Raw genomic sequence first — 12,463 nt, 5'->3', positions numbered from 1 at the left:
AAAATACTTTTAAAGATCAAGTATGGATGTAGATTTCAAGACAAGGTCTATGTCCCTAATGGTAACTTCCAAAACTTATCACTTCAAAAGATCTTAAAACATGTTATTGATGGAATTAGTACTTAAAAAAAAGTGTAAAAATCCAGCTACTTTAATCAAGCAAAAGATGAAATATTGATCGTGAAATCATTGTCTCTACTACTTGTCTAAATACGGAAATAAAAGTTAAGCTATTGCACTCAAACAAATCAAAAACTGCAAACCAATAAAAAGTAAAATCAAATCAAATCATTCATAGTCTGATTCCTTGCCAGGTAGTCTAAGCTATGGCTTTTGGAGATAATCATCAATAACATGAGCAATCTGATATCTAATTACAGAAAATTAAAACTTAAATCAGATCACATAAATTCATAGTCTGACCCCTCGCCAGTTAGTCTCGCTATGGCTTTCGGAGGTAATCATCAACAACTTGAGCAATCCGATATCTAATTGTAGAAAAGTAAACTTAAAATCAAATCACATCAATTCATAGTCTGACCCCTTGCCAGTTAGTCTCGCTATGGCTTTCAGAGGTAACCATCAACAACTTGAGCAATCTAATATCTAATTGCAGAAAAGTAAACTTAAAATCAAATCACATCAATTCATAGTCTGACCCCTCGCCAATCAGTCTCGCTATGGCTTTTGGAGGTAATCATCAACAACTTGAGCAATTTGATATCTAATTGCAGAAAAGTAAACTTAAAATCAAATCACATCAATTCATAGTCTGACCCCTCGCCAGTTAGTCTCGCTATGGCTTTCGAAGGTAATCATCAACAACTTGAGCAATATAATATCTAAACTAACTAACAAAGCAAATGAATAAGACTAAAATCAAAGCATAACTGAAATTGAAAAGCTAAATAAAACAAAGTCAGCAGAGAGGTAAATCTCATGTCACTATTTGATGCAAAAACATGTAAAGAAAAACTAATCTACAATCAACCGGTTGAACACACTTACATGAATTAAAATTGCATGAATGGAAAATCTAATCTATCAAATTTGAAAGCAATTAAATGACATAATGAAATAAAAGCAAAATTACAAAATGAAAGCTACTCTACCTTACATTCTAATATGCTCCATGACATTTACTTCACATCTCCTTCCATGTTGAGAACATCAAAGCTTTATTAAAATTCTTCAAAATTACAAAGTACAACAGATATCTCCAAAGCTTTCCATAGCCATCTCACAAGCTAACAAGCTTAAGAACTAACAAGCTAAGACTTAAGAACTCACAAGCTAAAAGACTAACAAATGAAGGAGAGAGATCTCCTATTTATGCAAAAATATGAGAAGCCATCTCATTAATGAGAGTCCATGAATATCTCCCTCTACCTCTAGAGTCCTAATCAAAATAGGAACTGATAAGACACATGTCTTCTTAGAGTTACAATATAATTAGGAGATGTGACACATATCCTCATGATCCCATGATTCTTTCCACTCAAATTCGAATTTGGCCTTAGAGTGCCACATAAGGGTCTTCTAGAAGCCTCCTTTCAACCTACACATGTCAACAATCTGAACCCATTTGTTAGCTATAAGCATATGCACATTATTTTCTAATTTTAACCACAATTTCACTTAAAAGGCTTAGAATTAATAAAGATTGGAAAAACATAAATGTGGCCCAATGATAATGAGAGTGGGATGAATGTGGTGACATAGTAGTGAAATGGAGGTGAAATCGAGGTAATTTAATGGACATAATAGTGAAAGTGTAATGGAAATGAATGACATTTTCAAGACTCAACAGTCCATATACGATCTCGAGCGGTTTAGGAATATGGAGGTTGCTTGCTTGAAAAGGCGGTTTTTCTCTCTCCTTCACCAGCCACATGTCGTTCATTGTATGGGATCGGGCAGAGCCAGCCTAAAACTGCTTTCCGCCTAAGGCTTGCCCGAAATCCCACCTACGGAACTCAAATTTCATTAATCGTGCCTTTATTTCCCCTTTGGGTCCAGTTTTATTGTTTTCAGGCATTTTCCTTTGTATTTTGGTTTTATAGCGGAAATGAAAAAATACACAGAAAATCCCCTTTAACCAGATTTAAAATTTTATGAATTTCACTTATGAAATCCGTCGGGTCTGGCACTCGCCGATCTGATTTAATCCTGGCTGTCCATTCCTCTCGCGATCTGACGACTGAGATTGCCCATTGCGATCGCTATCGCATATCACATTGCATACAGCCCAGGGGTTCCATACATTGTTGATGCCAATTCACCGATCCAATCATCAGCAATCAGCATATCGCATGATCGGCGATCAGCGTATTGCATGATCGCAATCGCTAGGTCCAGGGTCCTGATATTGCACATATGTCTGCGTCCAATCCGATACATCAGATCGGCAGATCGGAGTTTCTTTCACTTCCGTTGAAGTCTGACCCTTTGCCTTTTTCCGATGTGATTTCCCTTTATAAGGGTTTTTTGCCAGTTTTAGGGGATTTTGCCTCTTTTTCTAAGGAAACAGGGCCTCTTCTTTCTGCACCCTAAGTCCATTTTTGCCCATTTAAGTTGCAGTATCATAATGAAAAGATGTCTACAATGGGGCTATGTCTAGGAACTTCCTTAGACTTTCATTTTCCTCTATGAGGAACACTTAGACTTAGGAGTCTATCCAAAATCCATTTTGGATCAACATAAACCCCTTTTCCCTTCCTCACTCCCATGGCTTGACCACAGAGGACCCAGATACCCTTTTGTTTGAGTTTGTTGTCATATGAAAAACTTATGATTACACCTTTGGTGACTAGAAGTTGAAATTGTTCCTATCCACCCTCAAATATGCAACCTTGCACTGGTTCATGGGTTTACTTGGGGACAACATCACCACCTGAGCTTAGATGCAACAAGCCTTCAAGAATAAGTATAGGGACTATTGCAGGTACAAAGATACCTAAGTGGAAATTTTTAGAATGACCTTGGGACATGATGAATCTTTGGAAATTTATGAGGAAAGGTTCCAACTCAACTACAAAAGGGCCAGGTGCACCCTCGATCCTAAATAACTTAAGCTAGTCCTTCCTAGATGGATCAGGGAAGATCTCCTAGAAACCCTAAACCTGCTATTAGGAGGGGACATCTATCAGTTACCCTATGATGATATCAAGACAATTTTAAAAATCATTCTAGTGCATCCAAAAAGAAGGGTAGGGCTAGTCAAGATTTGGCCAGTTCATCCTCCTCTAAAACATCCATAAAAAGTGAAATTGGGAACATGTTGGAAGAATTCAAGAGTGAAATGGTGCATACCCTTTCTCTGCAAATGGACACCATGCAGATCAATAGGAAGTGGGAGGAAGTAGAAAGATCCTTAGTTGTCTTCTGCCCTAGATGCACCAAAAGGAACCTTAAGAACGAATGTCCATTGAATCTTATAGAGATCTACTCGATCTGTGAGGAGAACCACTCCACAAACAAGTTCCTTTCTCTATCTGAATTGAAAGTTGTGTATCAAGGAACTAAAGGGGTCATTGAACAACCTTGTTATGTCAACCAAAGGAGGCCTCAAGGACCTTGTCCATACTAGCAAGTCATGAAAGGGGCATCCTATTCATATTACAACCCTAACCAGAATGGATCCATTCCCCCTTGGTGCCCTCTTGCTTATCCTTCATGGTCCACACCTTCTCCCTTGTCTTTTGCACCTCAATACCATTCCCAGCCTGCAAACCAACCATTTCAGCCATATACTCCTCCACAACATCAGTACAATGCACCATCCCAAGGGTGGAGGCCCTCATTCAACCAATCTCTAGCCTTAGTTCCTCCACCTCCATCTCAACCATAACTCCTTCACCCTGATCCACCTAAGAAACCCCATATGCGTTCTTAACCAAATCTAAACCCAAACAATAGGTAGGAAAAATAGGTCTACAATGGGGAAGCATCTTACCTTTCCTATGTTGTGGAAATTCAAGAAATCAACCTTGGTCTGGAAGATTTCTTCTCGATAATCAACCTCCATATCCACCTAAGGAGCTTTAAGAGGAAAAAGAGAAGAGTGTCCCTCAAACAAATCCACCTACTTTTCCTGAGATATTAATCCATCCTATCCAGCACACCCCAGAAGAGATTGAACTTCTAGGTGAATTGAAAAACTTGTGTGTTAAAATCCCGCTCCTCCAAGATATCAAAGATGTCCCCATCTACAACAAGATAATCAAGGAGAAATGCTTCAAACATCCTGGGAGGTGAAAGAAATACACCTGTACCATTAATGTCATTGGACAACTCTCTGACTTAATGTTGGGGTAGTTTATTTTCCCGAAGTATCTAGATCTTGGAAGTCCTATGGTAGATGTGCACATCGATGGTATCATTGTCCCCATACCTTTATTGATCTTGGGGCTGCCATCAATGTGATGACTAAGGAGAATATGCTTAAACTGAATCTCCAATGATCATTAAGAAATATCACAGTAGTATTTCAGCTTGTAGACAGGTCCACAGTAGCTCCTCAACGATTTGTTGAGGATGTGATGGTCTCCATTGATTCCTGGGAATACCTTGTTGACTTCTTAGTTCTCCAACCTAATACCATGTTCAATGGTTATCCTCTCATCCTTGGAAGGCCATGATTAGCCATTCTTGATGCTTACATAAGTTACAAGGCTAGGAATATGACCATTGAAAATGGGCATTTGTCTAAAAAATTGGTCTTGTACCCTCATGCTCAACCATCTCTAGAGCATGAGTTACCTTTATGGTTAGGAGGAGGAAGATGAAGTCTACTCTTCCCAATTTGTACTCTACATGCTACCATAGGAGGGGGGCCACCTGATGAAGATGACCTGATTGAGAAAATCCTCCAGAATCAGCCCCCCAACACCATGTCCCTTGAGGAGTTAGTGAAGAAAGTTGAAGATAACCCTTGGACTGAGTTGTGCCTAGCTAACTCAAGTCCTACTCATGTCAAGATGATAGAATTTTATCCACAAATAACATTGAAAATCAACCCCTCTCTCTCTGCACATCAGGAAGAAGAGTTATGTGACATGCTAAGAAAGCATCTCGATGTCTTTGTCTGGAGTTATAAGGAAATGAAGGGAGTGAACCCTTTGGTGTGTGCTCACCACATTCACATCAAGGAAGGTTTCAAGCCAATGTGCTAACATCAAAGGAGAATGAACCTAGCCGTCAAGGATATATTCAAAGAGAACTACAAAAGTTGTTGGATACATGGTTCATTTACCCCATCTCAGATAGTGAGTCAGTATCTCCTTTGGTTCTGGTTCGAAATAAAAATGGGAAGTGGAGAATCTGTGTGGACTACATAGAGCTAAACAAAGCCACAAAAAAGGACCATTTCCCTCTAGCTTTCATTGACCAAGTATTAGATGGTCTGGAAGGAAAGAAGTTCTTATATATCCTGGATCGATTCAGTGGTTACAATTAGATCCAAATCATCCCAGAGGACCAAGATAAAACCACCTTCACCTATCCTTGGGGTAGCTTTTCTTATAGGGTCCTTCCCTTTGGATTATGTAATGCCCCTACCACTTTTCAGAGGGTAGTCTTGAGCATCTTTGCAGAGCTAGTCCATGAGTTTGTGGAAATTTATATGGATGATTTCTCCCCCTATGGGTGTGATTTCCTAGAGGCTCTCTCTAACTTGGGAAAAGTATTAAACAAATTCATTGAAATGAACTTATCCCTTAGTCTTGAGAAGTGTGATTCCTTGATGACTGCAGGGACTATTCTAGGTCACTCAATCTCCCAAGAAGGAATGCAAGTGGACCCAAATAAAATCGCTATCATAAAGAGGGTCCTTGCTCCTCAGAAGAAGAGGGATGTTAGAAGTGTATCAAGTTTAGCAGGATACTATAGGAGATTCATAAAAGACTTCAGCAAAGTAGCCTCACCTTTGTTTGGACAATTAGCCAAGAACTCCAAATTTTCATGGTCAAAAAGTTGCCAAGAAGCCGTAGAAACCCTAACGGAGAAGTTGACAACTGCACCTATACTGAGAGGACCAAATTGGGCTCTTCCTTTCCACATCCATGTTGATTCCGCTGACAAAGCTATAGGATCATCTCTAGGCCAGATAGATGACAAGTTACCTTATGCCATTTACTTCATCAACACAAATCTTTCCAAGGCTAAATTGAACTATACTGTCACTAAAAAAGAGCTCCTAGTTGTTGTCCATTCCTTGAATAAATTTAGACATTAAATCATTGGTTACCAAACCTTTGTACATACTAACCATGCTTCTATTCAATATTTGATGAACAAGCTTGATGTGAATGCCTGAATTATTAGATTGTTACTTTTGTTACAACAGTTTGATCTAACTATCATTGATAAGCCTGGTAGAGAAAATGTAGTTGCAGATTTCTTGTTCATACTGGATTTTCCTGTAGGTGAGGAAGAAATGATTGATTTCCAGCTGCCAAATGAGCATTTATTCACTATTTTAGTTCTCTCCTCGTGGTTTGCTGACATAGCCAGCTACTTAGGGACTACACAGTTCCCTCCAAATATGTCCTCCAAGGAAAAGAGTAGAATTATAAGGAAAAGTGCACCATTCACTTGTTTTGGGGGCAATATTTTCAAGCTAGGCCCAGATCAAATTCTGAGAAGATTTGTCATGGAAGAGGAAATTTTTAACATCCTTGTGGCCTATCATGACATGCCTTGTGGAGATCACTTTGCAACCAAGAGGACAACCTTCAAGGTACTAAAAACTGGCTACTATTGCCCCACTCTCCACCAAGATGCAAGAAGATATACCAGTCAATGTGACCAATGCCAAAGGATTGGGAAACCTACTCCCATGGATGAAATTATTTTGCAACCTCAAGTGACTTTTGAGCCATTTGACAAGTGGGGCCTGGATTTCATTGGGCCCATTGATCCACCATGAGGATAGAAAAAGTACATAATTGTGTCAACTGATTACTTGACAAAGTGGGTTGAAACCAAGGCTGTCAAGGTAGGCACAGAAGAGAAAGTGGTTGAGCTCTTGAGGGAGAATGTTTTTTACAAGTTTGGGTACCCTAGAGAGCTAGTCACTGATCAGGGCACTCAATTCACCTCACACATGATTGAGAATATTTTAATCTAGCATAAGATCAAGCACAGGAAATCAACTCCTTACCACCATCAAGACAATGGACAAGTAGAGGTTACCTACAGAGAATTGGAAAGAATTCTCACAAAGGTGGTGAGAAAAAACATAAAATATTGGGTTGATAGACTAGTGGAGGCCACTTAGGCCTATAATACAGTTTGGAAGACAACCAATGGCTTCACCCCTTCTGATTTGGTCTATGGGAAGAAGTCTCTACTCTTCATTGAGTTTGAGTACAGCACTTTAATAATGGCAGCACAATTGGATTTGGATGTTACAAAGGTACAAAAAGAGAGGTTTCTCCAGCTCAATGGGTTAGATCAATTCAGGATGCAGGTCCTCCTACACACAAAGGTGACTCAAGAATAAAGAAAGGTTTGACATGATAAAAATATCAAAGATAAAATGTTTCAAGAAGCTGATTGGGCTTTGTTGTATGACTCCAGGTTCAAGTATTTCAAAGGAAATTTTATGACCAGATGGTTGGGCCCATATGTGATAGAAAAGTTCCATGACAATGGGGTTGTTCAGATAAGAACCATTAATGAAGAAGGTATCCCCTTGCTTGTAAATGGGTATAGATTGAAAGACTACAAAAAAGCTCTATCAAAGGAAGAGTTCCTTAGTAGTTGGCAATAATGATGATTGGAGGTGTCTCAGCTTCCACGTCAACGAATTATTGAAAACTGTTGAATTTTTGAAAAAATGAAAAAAAAAAAGAAAATAAGAGACCTAGGTGAAAACCTCCAGGAGGCACCTAAGGCCCACTTTTGGGTTGAAAACCTTCTTGAGGTAGCCTAAGAATGAAAAAGGAAAAAAAATCCTTGGGTGAAAACCTCCCTTGAGGCACCTAGGGTAGGAAAACAGGTTTAAAACCTCCTTTGAGTCTACTTGGGTGTCTTTCAAAAAAAAAAACACAAAAACGTTATGGCAGGGACCTCAAACCTGCCCACTAACTAAATTTTGTGTTTTTTATAGGTTTTCAAGGAAATAAAGGACACCAAGTCCAGAGGGAAGCAAGCCAAGAAAAACTCCATTCCTCCTTCATTCATTTCATATCTTCCATGACCACCATGCATTCAGCATCCATTCTCATCTCCAACCATCAAAAAACCAATCTGCGGGCAATTTTCTGACTTCTACAGGATTTCCTATAGTTACTAGAGGAGTTTTCTGTAGTACTATAGGATGTCCTAAAATATATATAGGAATGGAATCCCTATTGAGAAATAATGATGCAGGCCTATTTTGAGTTTAAAAAAAGGAGAACATTGACCTCACCACATCTCAACCAACACCATTTCATGACCATGTCACCCTCTGTGTCCCTCAAGAAATCCACTCCAAAAAAAACACAAGGAAAACAAAGAAAAGCTCAAAGGCCATACCATCAGTAGCCTAGCACTCCATCTTCCCCATTTTCACCCCTTCCACTCCTACTTCAACACCTATTCCTCCTCCAAAGAAAAAAACAAATAAATTTAAGAAAGAGGGAGCTACAAGATTTCATGTAATACTATAGGAGACCTTGTAGCATCCTATATTACAACAACAGTAGTCTCCATGCTCCTCCTTCAGCATCCATGCAGACAAATAGTACCAGAAACCCTGCAAGCACTATGGCACCTATCTAGAGCTCAACAACAATAGACGAGGCTAGCACCTTCACATCACAACAAAGAAGACCAACCCATCATCCAGGTGAAACCAACAAAACAAGAGCAAAAGATAATATGTACCAAAAATAGAAGAAGCATAGCAGAGCCACCCTCTAGCATGCATCAACTGAGCAAAGGAAGACACGAGTATGGCACCTCATCCACTCTCTCTCCTAAGTACAAATATGATAAAATTGTAAGAATATGAAAAGGTTAGTTTTATAAGCTGAAGGTGGCTAGTTAACTTGGCCACCCTCAGCCCAAAAACAAAAAGTTAACTTCTAGTCAGCAGGACACGTGGCAAGGTCACATCAAAGGAAATAAGTTGGAAAGGTGGTCGAGTTAAGTTGTCCAGGAGTGGGGGATGATTACGAGATAGGGCTACATGATAACTAATAATAGGCCAACGGTCCAAAAGGAGAAATCATGTACCCTTCCAGCTAGCACGTCACTCAAAGGAATCGACCATAAATAGATAAAAATCCCTAATTTTCATTATCGTTCATTTCGATATCTAGAGAACTAGAACCACCTAGAGGAGCCATCGAAGAAGAAACCTAGTCTCGACCATACTATAGTGAGCACCGATAGGAAATGTAGAAAAGCTACAGGAAACAATGAGAATTGTCAAAAACCCAACGAGAGGGTGCCTAGGGCCCAGCTACTCAAGAATTCTTGTCATATAGGGAATTACAGTGAAAGGTAGGTGGCCTATATCCTCCGTGTTTTAACTTGATAGCTAGAAAGGAGAAAAGGAAAAGAAATTTTCATTTGTTTCTAGTAATTACAGTGTGCATAGAGATAGACAGAATTGTGTGGAGAAATTATGTGGGAATAAAGGAAGAATTGTAGTCGTCACCCTCCTAAACTCTAAACCCTGAGTCACTTGGGAAATATCTTAAGCTAAAGCCACCAAACTACATATATTTAGATTGACAGAGAGAGAAAATGACAGGAGGTTTCAACAAAAGGGAGCCCACAAGAACATCTAGAATACATCTCCATCCCCCTGTGGTAGAGATATTCAGAAGGCATCAATGGTTGGGATTATTTAAGCTACTTAGAGGATATGATGATGATGTAGCTCGAGAATTTGCAATGTCACTCACACCTCAAGCTAGAGTCAGTGCCACTTCTATGGTGAGAGGATTGTCAGTAACAATTACCCCTAAAAGCATTAGCAGAATCACTACACTTCCTCTAGGTTTACAATGGAGAAAAGAGGATAAAGCTAGCAGCACTTATGCCAAGAAGAAATTTTTCTTAGAAGATGAGGAGCCAATTGAGGACAAAAATGGGATTAGAAGGGAGAGAATTCCATATCCTTGGGATGAAGTAAGCTATCACATTCTCAAGTATATTTCTTGTGAGGGAAGGCTTAGTATAGTCTATGGTTACCAGTTTAGACTCCTCCATGAGCTGAGATTTGGAGAAGAGTTACCCCCTAATAGAAGACTTAGTGTTCCCTACTTCTTGTTGCAATCAATAATAGACATGAGCATCAAGTTACAGGAAGGAAAGCTGTTGTTGGAACATCATGGACTAATCAAGATCATACTAGAATATGCCCTAAGCCAATTAAGAGTCCCTATTCTATGGTCCACATTTACATATATGTATAGGGAGTATTTAATTGAAGAAATTTAGTATGAAATAGACCCAACCTATAGTGATGAGGAGGAGGAAGAAGAACCTCAAGAAGAAGAGGAAGGAGAACCTCAAGAAGAAGAGAAAGAAGAAACTAAAGAAGAGGAGGTAGAGACAAATAAAACAGAGGGAGAAAATAACAGTGGGGAAGAAGCACAAAAGGATGAGGGAAGCCCTGAAACACAAACCAAGGAAGGGGAGGAATCCCCAAGACTGTCTCCTGAACCCACGGAGAAGGAGGCACCTGCTACCTTGACTTCCATAAGAACACCTATAAATTCAACTGGAAAAAGGAAAAGGCAGACTCCCCTATATTTCAAAACAAGGAGGAGCACTAGGATAAAACACGGGAGACCACAAATACCTACCAACACTCCTATCATCATTGAATGCTCACCAAAAGGAAAAGAAAAACTAGTCTCCATGGAAATGAAAGGTGAAGAGGGCACAACAAAACAGTCTTCCCCAGAGTCGCCAATCACCTATTTTATGAGTCTGTTACCAGGTAAACCTTAGCAAATAAAATCAAATAACCTTTGACCCCTTTTCAAAAAGGGAAAAGCCTCCTACATGAAACACAAATAGTCCTATAGGAAACTCTGTCAACACTACAAGAAACAGAAAAAAATTAGGAAGGACAACATGGACAAAGGAAAGGAAAGGAACAGCAACACAAGTACAGGGGGAGACAGATACTCCAAAGACAGTAAAGGAAGAATCCCAAGAGCTGTAGGATGCTAGCCCATGGCCCAACCTCAGCTCCTATTACAGATTCATTGAGGGAGGAAGAATAATACCAAAAAAAAATTCCATCCCTCTATTCTTTGAGCTTGAAAAGGAGAGAGCAAGGACACATCACTGGATGAAAATTTGTAAATCAAATAATGTAGAGGATGTGGGCCATATGGAAGATAAGTTGCTAGAGATGGGAAAAGAGTTGAGTGAGATAAGAGATAGAGAAAGAGTTATGAAATCTCAACTAGAGGCTGAGAACACATGGCTAAGGAGGAAGGTACATGAAAATAGAGCCAATTGGCCACTATGGAAATCCTCTCTTTGGAGGCACTCCAGTGTAGGATGCCAACAAAATCATATGCCTTGTACCTAAAATATCAATGGATGCAATTTTAGATTAAGACCCTAGCACAATGAGGGACTATTCCTTTCCAAGACTATAGACAGATCATTGAGCTTTGTGATCAAAGAACCCTATAGAAAAGGGCCAAGATATATGAATTATACTTACATACCTTAGCCTTAACAAACTTGAATGGGTGGGACCCCAATCCAAAGCTGGGGGAATTACAGCTATTGGCCTTGTCATAATGGATGGGCCATGACGAGGCTAGGGCTAAGGAAGTGAAGAGAGTGTTGGAAAGAGAATAAAAAGAGAACCTTTACATCATAGTAGAATAGATCAATTCCATGGCTATCATTAGCACCCACAACCTCATCACCAATGATCCCCAACTTGCACTAAGATACCTAGCTACACAAGAGCAAGCAGTCACTTATTTTGATGACACATTGAGATTACTAGGGGATGAAATCTAGCAAGCATGCCAAAGGATATGGGGCATGTTACCATATAGCCTAAATATTAGGGATTATCATTCCCCTTAAAGAATGAGGGATGGACAAGAGAGGACCCCACTGTATAAGAAGGCACTACAAAGGCTCAAAATCAATTGGATTGGCATGAAACTCAGTCCACCATTTCTCTTGGGTATGTTAGAAGGAAGAAAGGAAGAAGAAGAAATAAAGCAATGGGAGGAAATAGAGAAACATGCATGATTTTATCCACAAGTAGAGAATACATCAACATAAGCTTGGAATGTCAGAGAGGCCACAAGAGCAATGAAAGACATGGGCATAGATTAAGTTGCTTAGAGGATGAGAAACACTTTTAGTAGGGGGTGATGATGAGGCTCATCAATAGGTAAATTATATGGACCTTAATGCCACTCTCTATCTTATTAAAATCAACTTTTCTCACATTTATTTACATGTTTTTTTATATTTT

Source organism: Pinus tabuliformis, chromosome J, assembly GCF_031772625.1.
Source record: "Pinus tabuliformis cultivar Carrire ecotype Pingquan chromosome J, CPIR1, whole genome shotgun sequence".
NCBI lineage: Eukaryota > Viridiplantae > Streptophyta > Pinopsida > Pinales > Pinaceae > Pinus > Pinus tabuliformis.
Note: the sequence above shows the minus strand (reverse complement) of the source record.